The sequence below is a fragment of the Syngnathoides biaculeatus genome, chromosome 12 (genome assembly GCF_019802595.1).
Source record: "Syngnathoides biaculeatus isolate LvHL_M chromosome 12, ASM1980259v1, whole genome shotgun sequence".
Classification (NCBI taxonomy): Eukaryota; Metazoa; Chordata; class Actinopteri; order Syngnathiformes; family Syngnathidae; genus Syngnathoides; species Syngnathoides biaculeatus.
The window spans coordinates 27,465,289-27,475,640 of NC_084651.1; positions in this window are offsets into that span (position 1 = coordinate 27,465,289).

Sequence of the window (10,352 nt, forward strand, 5' to 3'; positions counted from 1 at the left end):
AATATAACAGTGCCAGTCTAGGAGAACAAACGAATTTAAAAAAAAACGTATTTTCTTTATTCTACCCTTTTTATACACTCCAATTCAATATTGGTATTATTATTTTGGTATTATTTATAATAGTAGTATTAGACTCGGACTGGTGCAACATAAAAAATGACAGTTGGAGACTGGTGACAGAAGAATTTAAGGTGGAGGTGGGACTGCATCAGGGATAAGCTCTGAGCCCCTTCCTGTTTGCTGTGGGAATGGATATGCTGACAGATGAGGTTAGACTGGAATCCCCTTGGACCATGATGTTTGCAGATGCTATTGTGATATCCAGTGAAACTAGGGAGCAGGTGGAGGAACAATCAGAAAGATGGAGGCATGCACTGAAAAGGAGAGGAATGAAGATTAGCTGAAGTAAAACACATGTGTGTGTGATTGAGAGGTGTGGAGGGGGAAGTGTGAGGCTACAGGGTGAAGAGATAGCGAGGATGGACGACTTCAAATATTTGGGGTCAACAATCCATAGCAATGGTGAGTGTGGTAAAGAAGTGAAGAAATGGGTCCAAGCAGGTTGTAACAGGTGGCAGAAAGTTGGTGTGTTATGTGAAAGAAGAGTCTCTGCTAGGATGAAGGACAAAGTTTATAAAACAGTGGAGAGGCAGGCCATGATGTATGTATTAGAGACATTGGCACTGAGCAGGCACAGTCAAATTTGGATGTTTTGGAGACAAGGTTTGAGAGAGCAGACTTTGATGGCTTGGACATATCCTAAGGCGAGATAGTGAGTATTTTGGGATAAGGGTGCTGAGGATAGAGCTGCCAGGCAAAAGAGCGAGAGGAAAACCAAAAAAAGGTTGATAGATCTTGTGAGGGAAGACATGAGGACAGTGGGTGTTAGAGAGAAAGATGCACGAGATAGGTGTAGATGGGAAAAGATGACACGCTTTGGCCAGGAAAAGAGGAAAAGAATAAGATACTTGTGCAAAAAGCTTTTCTCCACCTTGAACTTCAATAAATCCAAGTACAGGTCTAGACGTGTTGATGAGCACCTTCAAGCCCTACTGAGGATCTCAACAACTTCCTTCCTCAAGCCAAATGTGGCTCAGCTCCAGTATGTGAGAAGAAGCGCTGCCAGGTTTCTAGCAGCAAGAAGTAGGCAAGAGAAGCTATGTTTAGAACAGTACAAGTTCAATGTTCATTCATGTTCGTAAAGTTAAAGGTTAAACAATTATTTGTATTTATTTACTTATTTTCATCTCATTTTATGATTTAAAAAAATTAAGATATTTGAGAACATCGGAATGTTTTTAATCAGAGCTTTTTTTGTAGAAATCCTGTGGCAGCCTAGCATCACCCAGACTCTGCCCCCAGCAGCTCCCAGTTAAATTGAGTTTGAGACCCCTGCTGTAGACTAATGCACAATTTTTCACTTTAAACTGCACCCTTTGCACATTTATCATTGCACTATAACAGTGAACCGCGAATAGGTAAGGGTACCCTGTATAATCTTAACATAATGTGGGGCGTTGACACACTCTTAACCGCTCGAAATGAAGACTGCATCTTGCAATACTGTGACTCTTATAAGGAACAGTTCCTATTAAATGAATGTCTATTATTATTTGTTCTTGTTAATTTGTTCTGAATGTCATACCAGGGCGGCACCAACTCCCAGAGACAAATTCCTTGTGTGTTGTTACATACTTGGCCATCAAAGGGTATGGAAAATCTTCAATGCACCTTTTGCTAATATTATAGTTTTTTATGTTGAATTTGAATCTGAAATCCGTTATGGAGGAAACATTTTTATTTTTCGATTATTGGCAAAAAAAATGATTGCACATTGTTGGACTCCCCGGGAAAACCAGAGTAGGGACGTGACGTCACACGTTGAGCCCAACATCAAGGGGTCCTTCAACTCCAATGTGAGAACGACGATGGATTTCCCGGTAATTCGGGTGATGAACATAATTCTGAAGGGTCCCACGAAGACGGTGAAGAATACGAGATTTATAAAGGTGTTAAAGGTTATCAATTTGAGCCAGTTAGGCAGCACACACGTTCAAAATAGCTGGAGATGAAGGTGCGACCCAGCGACGAGGACATGCTCGTTTTATAAACACGAGACCGGTAAGCATTTATGAAGTTGTCGTTTCGTATATTTAGCCATAAACTGATCAATAAGAATGGCTTCGATATCCTGAATGTACATATGAACTTTTTGGTCTTGTTTTAAAATTATGCAAACGCCGTGTATTTAGTAAATACAGTGAAGAAAATTAGTATTTGAACACTGCTATATTACAAGTTCTCCCACTTAGAAATCATGGAGGGGTCTGAAATTTTCATCGTAGATGCATGTTCACTGAGAGAGAGATAATCTAAAAAGAAAAATCCAGAAATCAAAATGTATAATTTAACAATTTATTTGTGTGATACAGCTGCAAATAAGTATTTGAGCACCTGTCTATCAACTAAAATTCTGACCCTCAAAGATCTATTAGTCCGCCTTTAAAAGTCCACCTCCACTCCATGTATTATCCTGAATCAGATGCACCTGTGTGAGGTTGTTAGCTGCATCCCATACAATCTGTAAGACTCAAACTTGTAACATGGCCAAGACCAAAGAGCTGTCCAAAGACACCAGAGACACAATTGTACAACGCCACATGGCTGGAAAGGGCTACAGAGAAATTGCCGAGCAGCTTGGTGAAAAAAGGTCCACTGATGGAGCAATCATTAGAAAATGGAAGAAGCTAAACATGATGGTCAACCTCAGAGTGGAGCCCCATGCAAGATATTACCTCGTGGGGTCTCAATGATCCTTAGAAAGGTGAGGAATCAGTCCAGGACTACACGACTGGACTTGGTCAATAACCCGACAAGAGCTGGGACCACCATTTCCAAGCTGACTATTGGTAATACACTAAGACGTCATGGTTTGAGATCATGCATGGCACAAAAGGTTCCCCTACTTAAACTAGCGCATGTCAAGACCCGTTTTGTGTTTCACCATTTGGATGATACAGAGGAGTCATGGGAGAAGGTTTTGTGGTCATATGAGACCAAATTGGAACTTTTTCGGTCATAATTCCAATAACCGTGTTTGGAGGAAGACGAATGATGAGTTCCATCCCAAGAACACCATACCTACTGTGAAGCATGGGGGTGTTTTCTCTGCGCATGGGACAGGACGACTGCACTGTATTAAGGAGAGGATGACTGCGGCCATGTATTATGAGATTTTGGAGAACAACCTCTTTCCCTCAGTCAGAGTATTGAAGGTGGGTCGTGGCCAGGTCTTTCAACATGACAATGACCCAAAGCACACAGCCAGGAAAACCAACAAGTGGCTCCGTAAGAAGCATATCAAGTCTCCAGACCTAAATCCAATAGAAAATCTTTGGAGGGAGATGAAACTCCGTGATTCCCAGCGACAGCCTAGAAACCTGTCTGGTCTAGAGAGGATCTATGTGGAGGAGTGGGCCAAAAATCAATTACATTTTGAATAGATTATCTCTCTCACAGTTGACATGCACCTACGATGAAAATTTCAGACCCCTCCATGATTTCGAGCTGGGAGAACTTGCAATATAGCAGGATGTTCAAATACTTGTTTTCTTTCCGGTAAATGGGGTGCATGCTTTTGTTTACTGGACTGATATGGGTCTTTGAGCTGTGAATGTAAACAGATTTTTATTGATGATTTTTTATTATATCCACAGTTGTGTGTGTGTGTGTGTGTGTGTGGTGTGTGTGTGTGTGTTGTGTGTGTGTGTGTGTGTGTGCTGACTGTTTATTTGATTGCTTCTTTTTGATGATCTGCAGCCTGTTCGGGAGCACATTATTGTGCTACCTGTTGGCCAGTCCCAAGCCCGGATAAATGCAGAGGGTTGCGTCAGGAAGGGCATCCGGTATAAAACTGTGCCAAACGTATATGAGCGTTGATTAGACAAATCCTATACCAGATCAGTCGTGGCCCATGCAGGCGATGTAATCTGGAGGAGGTCACGGACTGCAAAGTATTGGTAGGGGAGAGTGTAGATCAACAACACAGGATTGGTGGTGTGTAGGAGGACTCTGATGGTGGGTAGGAATATTAAGAAGACAAAGGTAGAGCAGAGAACTAGATGGTGGAAACTGAGAAAGGAAGAATGCTGTGCGGCCTTCCGGAAAGAGGTGAGACAGGCTCTCAATGGACAGGAGGTGCTCCCGGAAGACAAGACTACTACAGCCAAGGTGGTCAAAGAGACAGGCAGGAGATTACTTGGTGTCTCTTCAGTATGCTTATATTTTGAATAAATATGTTACATAACATTTGCACAGAATAATAATTTGGTCGTTCTATAAAAGTGATTTGAGAACACCTGAGGTTAAAATAATTGTAACAGTATACCATCTGCTGTCACCAAATCTTGACATATGTTATGCTTAAGCTTGGGCTTTGTCAAGAGGAACGAATTTTGCCGGCAGTGCTCTTGGTTGTTCATCTCTGAGCTCTGAGATGGAATTTCTAAGAGCATGAGGGCTCTCAGAGTAGGAGGTCAAAAATTTGCGCATGTCCCAAAAGGCATAATATATTGTGAGCTCTGTTTTCACTGCTCGTACTATGTGGTGCCCAGCTCTGTATTTTGGAAAGCCGACTCTGTATTGTGGGAGACCATCTCTTCTTATGGCCTGCATTCTACTGGCATTTTTGTTGTGGTGAAGAGCTGCCAGATATGTTCTTGCCGCTAGATCTGTAAATAATATAGAAAACTAAGGTTGGAAGTTTATAAAACAAGAACAAAAAATGTATGAATAAAGCACAGGTTTATTTCATTCTATTTCATGGTGCACAAATTATTTTTGATAAATTGAAAACAGATCTCCTATTCTGTGACAAGTACTGTATGTAATACTGGTTGTTTTAATGTGACATAATATTTTATTAAAATGAAATAAACCCTGCACAAACGAACAAAAGGTTCTTCTATCTGTCCACTCTATCCATTTTCTTAGCAGCTTATCGTCACAAGGGTCGCATGAGTGCTGGAGCCCTTCCCTGCTGTCAATGAGCAAGAGGGAGGGTACACAGTGAACTGGTTGCCAGCCAATCGCAGGGCACATCGGGACAAACGGCTGCACTCACAATCACACCTTGGGGCAATTTAGAGTGTCCAATTAATGTTGCATTTTTGGGGATGTGGGAGGAAACCGGAATGCCCGAAGAAAACCCATGCAGGCATGGGGAGAACATGCAAACTCCACAATATGTCTTTACCTCTTCACAGTTTCGGTACTTTCTGAGGGGGGCTGAGCTCGTCAAAGCGTGTCCAGGGTCAGCGGCCAATCCAAGTTTGTGTTTTGTGCCTTCAGCAGCAGTGATCTGCTCAGGTGTTGGAACTGACTGTGGTTGGCACTGATCCAGGTGTGAACAGCTTTTTACATTTAAAACCCATCTCAGACATGAATCCACCAGTAAAAGAGTCCAGGGTGAAATGTTCACTGCGTATGACAGAGTGCCGACCAAGTTTGGAAAAATTATTCCTCTTCATTTGTACAAACCTTACCCACTTTCTTCTGAGCCTTGGGTCTTTTGGCAAACAATGTGAACTATGACCAGAATAACTCGAATAGCTACAAAACAAACACACATTCATTTTTACAGATTGGTTTTAGTATACAATTACTGAGGAATTTCTCAAAATGAATGGGTTTTTCTTCGGCGTAAACAAGCGACCTGCCAGGCTAATGCTCGTCCCACAAAAGCAGGTCTCCTAGCTATGAGGTCAGCCACACGAAAGGAGGCATTTTTCAGACACGGGAAACAAGATCAAAGTTCATGGACTTAAATTCATAAACATTTTTCGGTAAAAACAAAAAGGTTATGCATTTTATTGAACACTTGATAATACATTTTCATCTAGATAAGATCATTTGTGTTAGAAATTAGACATTCCATACACTTTGAAGCTGATTCTTATTCATTATAAGAAAAAAGTTCCTTGTCAATTGACGGCTATTCTTCTATCTTATTAGTTATAATATAGTAGTTATAATACTAAGGCGCTACCAACTACCGGAGACAAATTCCTTGTGTGTTGTTCCATACTTGGCCAATAAAGCCTATTCAGCGGATACATTCCGAAGTGTCGACTTTATTTTATTTTATTTTTAACTTCACAGCCAGGGGTTTCATTGACGCACACGTTAGTATCGTTTAATTTCATGTGTAAACTTTACAACCGACCGCCAAAATAATAGGTACGTAGGGATTTGCGAGTTTGGACCCTACGCGTGTTCACGAGTCAAGGAAGATATGACCAATGATTAGGAAAAAGTTCGCAGCAAATGGATTTATTACAAAGGAATATGCAATACAGACATCTGGGTCTTATCTACGTATCAGACACACACGAGACGTGTGTCTTCTGGCAGGATAGCCCAAGAAGAAGACAAGAGCTGCCCGGTAAGACAAGGTTTTTATATGTATAGGTCCATGGTAAAAGTAGCTGCCCCCCTGCAGTCTGGTCCTGGGCCGAGATGGTAATTTTCCGCTCCTTATCTGGTGTCGTTTGTCTCCAAGGCAACGCCTGGAAGAGGAGGATGCCATCAGCCGGTTTTCTGCGTACAAAGATCAAAGACAGCCACCGCGCTCCACAACACATCCTTGTCTGATTAGCAAATGGACAACACTTGATCTGTTGATGAAATGTATAAGGTCATATTTAAGCAAATAATGAAAGTGCAATAAAAGTAAAATAGTCTATGAAATAGATCACAAAAATAAACACAAAAATCCCAAAAGTAACACTTCAAGAAATATGGAAAACATAAAACCCTCTCTAATCGTCCAAGCATACCTTTGAACAAGTGCATAGCCTCATGAATCAGAACACTGGTAACCTTTAAACCTGCAGGACAGTACTAGACAACTCAAATACAACAAAAAAAAATTCTAAAAAAAAAAAGTAATATCACGCAAAACGTATCAGTAGAACAGAAGCGCAAGGGCAATCTAATTACGGGGCATGTCGACATCATGACAATCAGGAAGCGGTGGAAGTTCAGCATAATTTTCAAGAGGAGCAATAGCGGCAATAAAATCATCTTGAGGAGTGTGTCGGGGCGGGAGTCTAATGAGGACATAATTACCGCGACCATCAGCTGCCTTCTCAATCAGACGGTTTAAAATAGAACGAATACAAGGAATGCAACGGCATCCACAGAGGGTGAGAATAGAGGTGAAGACAGCCAGAGAGATGAAGATTGATGAAATGCCACGCTTCCATTTACCAAACGCATTCATCCAGTTATCCCACATGGACATGTCAACACTAGAGTGTTTCTTCATTTCCTTAGTAAGGGTTCTAAGTCCATCATCGGCCTTACTGAGGCGTCCGCCAGGTTGTGTCTTATTTGGCAAACACCTTTCTCGGCCAACAGTGCATCTAATGCAATTCTATTTCGTGAAGCCATAATCGATGTAGCCTTAAGTTGCTCCTGTACTGCTTCAAGTCCTTCAAGGGTGAAATTACCCAAACGTTGCACATTATAATGTATGTAATTAATACGGTCAACATTTTCGTTAGGAGTGACGGGGAAAAGAGCGGAAATTACAGGTATATTTTCAAAACCGGCAACTACCTGATCAGCCAGTTTATACTCATCTGGGTCACTACAGGGGACGCCAATAGACCGACCCCGAGCCAGGTTGGTTTGGACCTACGTGAATAGTGTAATAGGCCAAGGGCTAAGTGTTCAGGATCAACTGCCAGATCATCTTGGGTGACAGGAACAACAGAAATGGGCAAAAGTAGTTACTAATGCACATCTGCCCGTACTGTTGTGCGGGACCACCACCACACATCAGCACAGCTGACAGGTTGGAAGAAAGGTGCTTCCTGGGTCTCCACACAGTGACAATCAAAGATATTGCCAATTGGGGCACCATTACCTTTAAGGAAAATACAGGTGAAGTTTTGGCGCGCTACAGCACGATTAAACACAGGTTTGTTCTTGTGGGCTGGTATTACCGGGTGGGCAGTGTCCCAAATTTTGCATTCATTTTTAGTCAGCACATAATTTTTCATTAGATCTAGAACACAGGTGGTGTTGGCAGAAGAGGATACAACATGGAACAAAGGTCTAGATCCTATGCATACAACCCAGTCACTCGGGGTTTTATTAGCCGCTTGTTCTGCCATGACTAACCAATTATTGTTTACTGCACCAACGCCTGTCAAAACCGTAAATCACTCATCAACAGATAGGGCTTTGTTTATAATACAACTCTTCTCTCTGATAAATACTTACCGAGTGGGTTGGGTCTAACAGCTGGCACTGATGTAGGTGAGGGTATGGGGTATTTTTGAGCAATTTCCCGGATCAAATGACCAAGAACAACAATAACACCAATAATAAGAATGCCATAGATTCCTGCTCTCCCTCTCTAGGTAGCTTGTTGTTCCTTCGTGTTAGCCAAAATGCCGGCTCATTGCATTGCTGGACATTACTTGAACACTCGGGAGAATGGAATTACCCTTCATAAGTTTGAAAGAGACCCTGTCGTTGTGAAAAATGGATTGCATGGGTCAGGGGATGAGAGCTTCGTGGGTTCCAAATAACAGGTAGGTGTGTATACAGGTCCTAAAAAAAAAAAAATAGTTTGGCATGGACCACGTAATCGGTTTCTCTCTTAACGTAGTAAAAGATCAGTGTATGTAATGTGTTGATGTGTACGTCGCCCAGCCAACAATGTCTCGATAGTGTTCACCTAATTACTGCGGCGAATTTGAACATACCCCTAAAAGCAACATAGCTAGGCTCCACCTCCTCCTTATATTCCACCACAGGCGCCGAAACTCAGCCACACGGGCTGAGGCGCCCCGTTCATCGGTCACAGCTTCTGCGAAGGCTGCGCGTCAGGCTTCGCGACAGGGGCGGCTCTGAAGAACCCAGCCGAGAATGCGTTACTCAGTCGGGTGCGCACATAAAGCGCCCCGGCTCGACTGTGACTAAAGCAGCACTGCTCGGCTCTATCATAAGCCACACCGGCCGGTTGCGATGGCTCATCTCCGCCGCGGGAGTGGATCGGACGGGATGCAGTTTGGCCGTGATCGGATATCATCTGAATATGGCTGGAAACAATAGTGTAATATTGCCCCGGTAACTTCACTCGGTTTTGTGGTGTTGTCCTTTTCGAAAAGAGCTTCGGTGTCAGAAGGGGCGTCAGAAAAATGCGAATATCTCTTGTTCAGGTTCCATAGTAGCAGGCACTACGTTTTCAACGGCGGAAGTGACGATGACGTCAAGGACAGAGGACACGACTAATATGGCGACCACTTGGATGTCGAGGGACACTCAATTGTGCAACTTTGTGCATGGATGACGCGCTCTCACTTTTTTCGTACAGACATTGAAGTGAATACTGTTATATGTATTTTTCATTACAATATCTATTTTAGAATGTTTATAGGGATGATACATGGCATGGGATTTTCAGTCACTGTGACTTAACGGGCACAATCGCACTCACAAATTTACAGTCAAGCACGAAAAATCACGCGTGTAACATTTGTTACGAGTAGAAATACAAAGACATTCTCAGCGCACATGAAAACCAATCCAGCGCAGTGAACCACGGCCTCACTTTTTTTTTTTTTTCAACACAGAAGCGCACAGTCTCCTGATAGTTTACCTGACTCCGCCCCACTTCGGCTCTTAAAGGGGTACACTCATAATTACAAACACCGTTAAACATCCTGCTTGTGTTTACTCTCGATTATAATGGTAAAAAAAAAAATGCTGTTGCTTTAATGAATGTCGGAGTATATGAATAATAGAAGAAAAAGTGGTGAAACTGGATGAGATTTTCTCTTTTTTTGAGTAAAAAGGTCTTGTCTGAAGCCAAAGTAGAAAGTACAGGATGTGATGGTGTATAATATTAAAATTCCACCTTGGCACAGCCTGATAGAGGATGCAAGCATAGACAATGCAGTGCACAAAAAGCAAATTCTCTCTTTTAAATATAGAAGACCTCAGAACATTAACCTTAAAACTGGTTGGTAGCATCATTCAGCTTTCAACATGCATTGCTAAAGATATTCTGCAAGCAATAATTCAGTTTTACACCAAGAAAAACAGACGGGGATATCATTGTGGGTTAAAAAAGAAAAAGAAAGTTGGATGAGACGTTTCAAATTTACAGTTCATAGTGGGCTTGGTTTGGTTAGCAATGTATTTTTATTGTTTGTTGACATTTTCATTGTAAGTTTGCAAAAACACAAAATTGTTCTTTAAAATGTTCTGATGGGAATATAAATGCTGTAATGTGAATCTTTGAATGAGGTATGTAACTTCAAAGGATGACACTGATG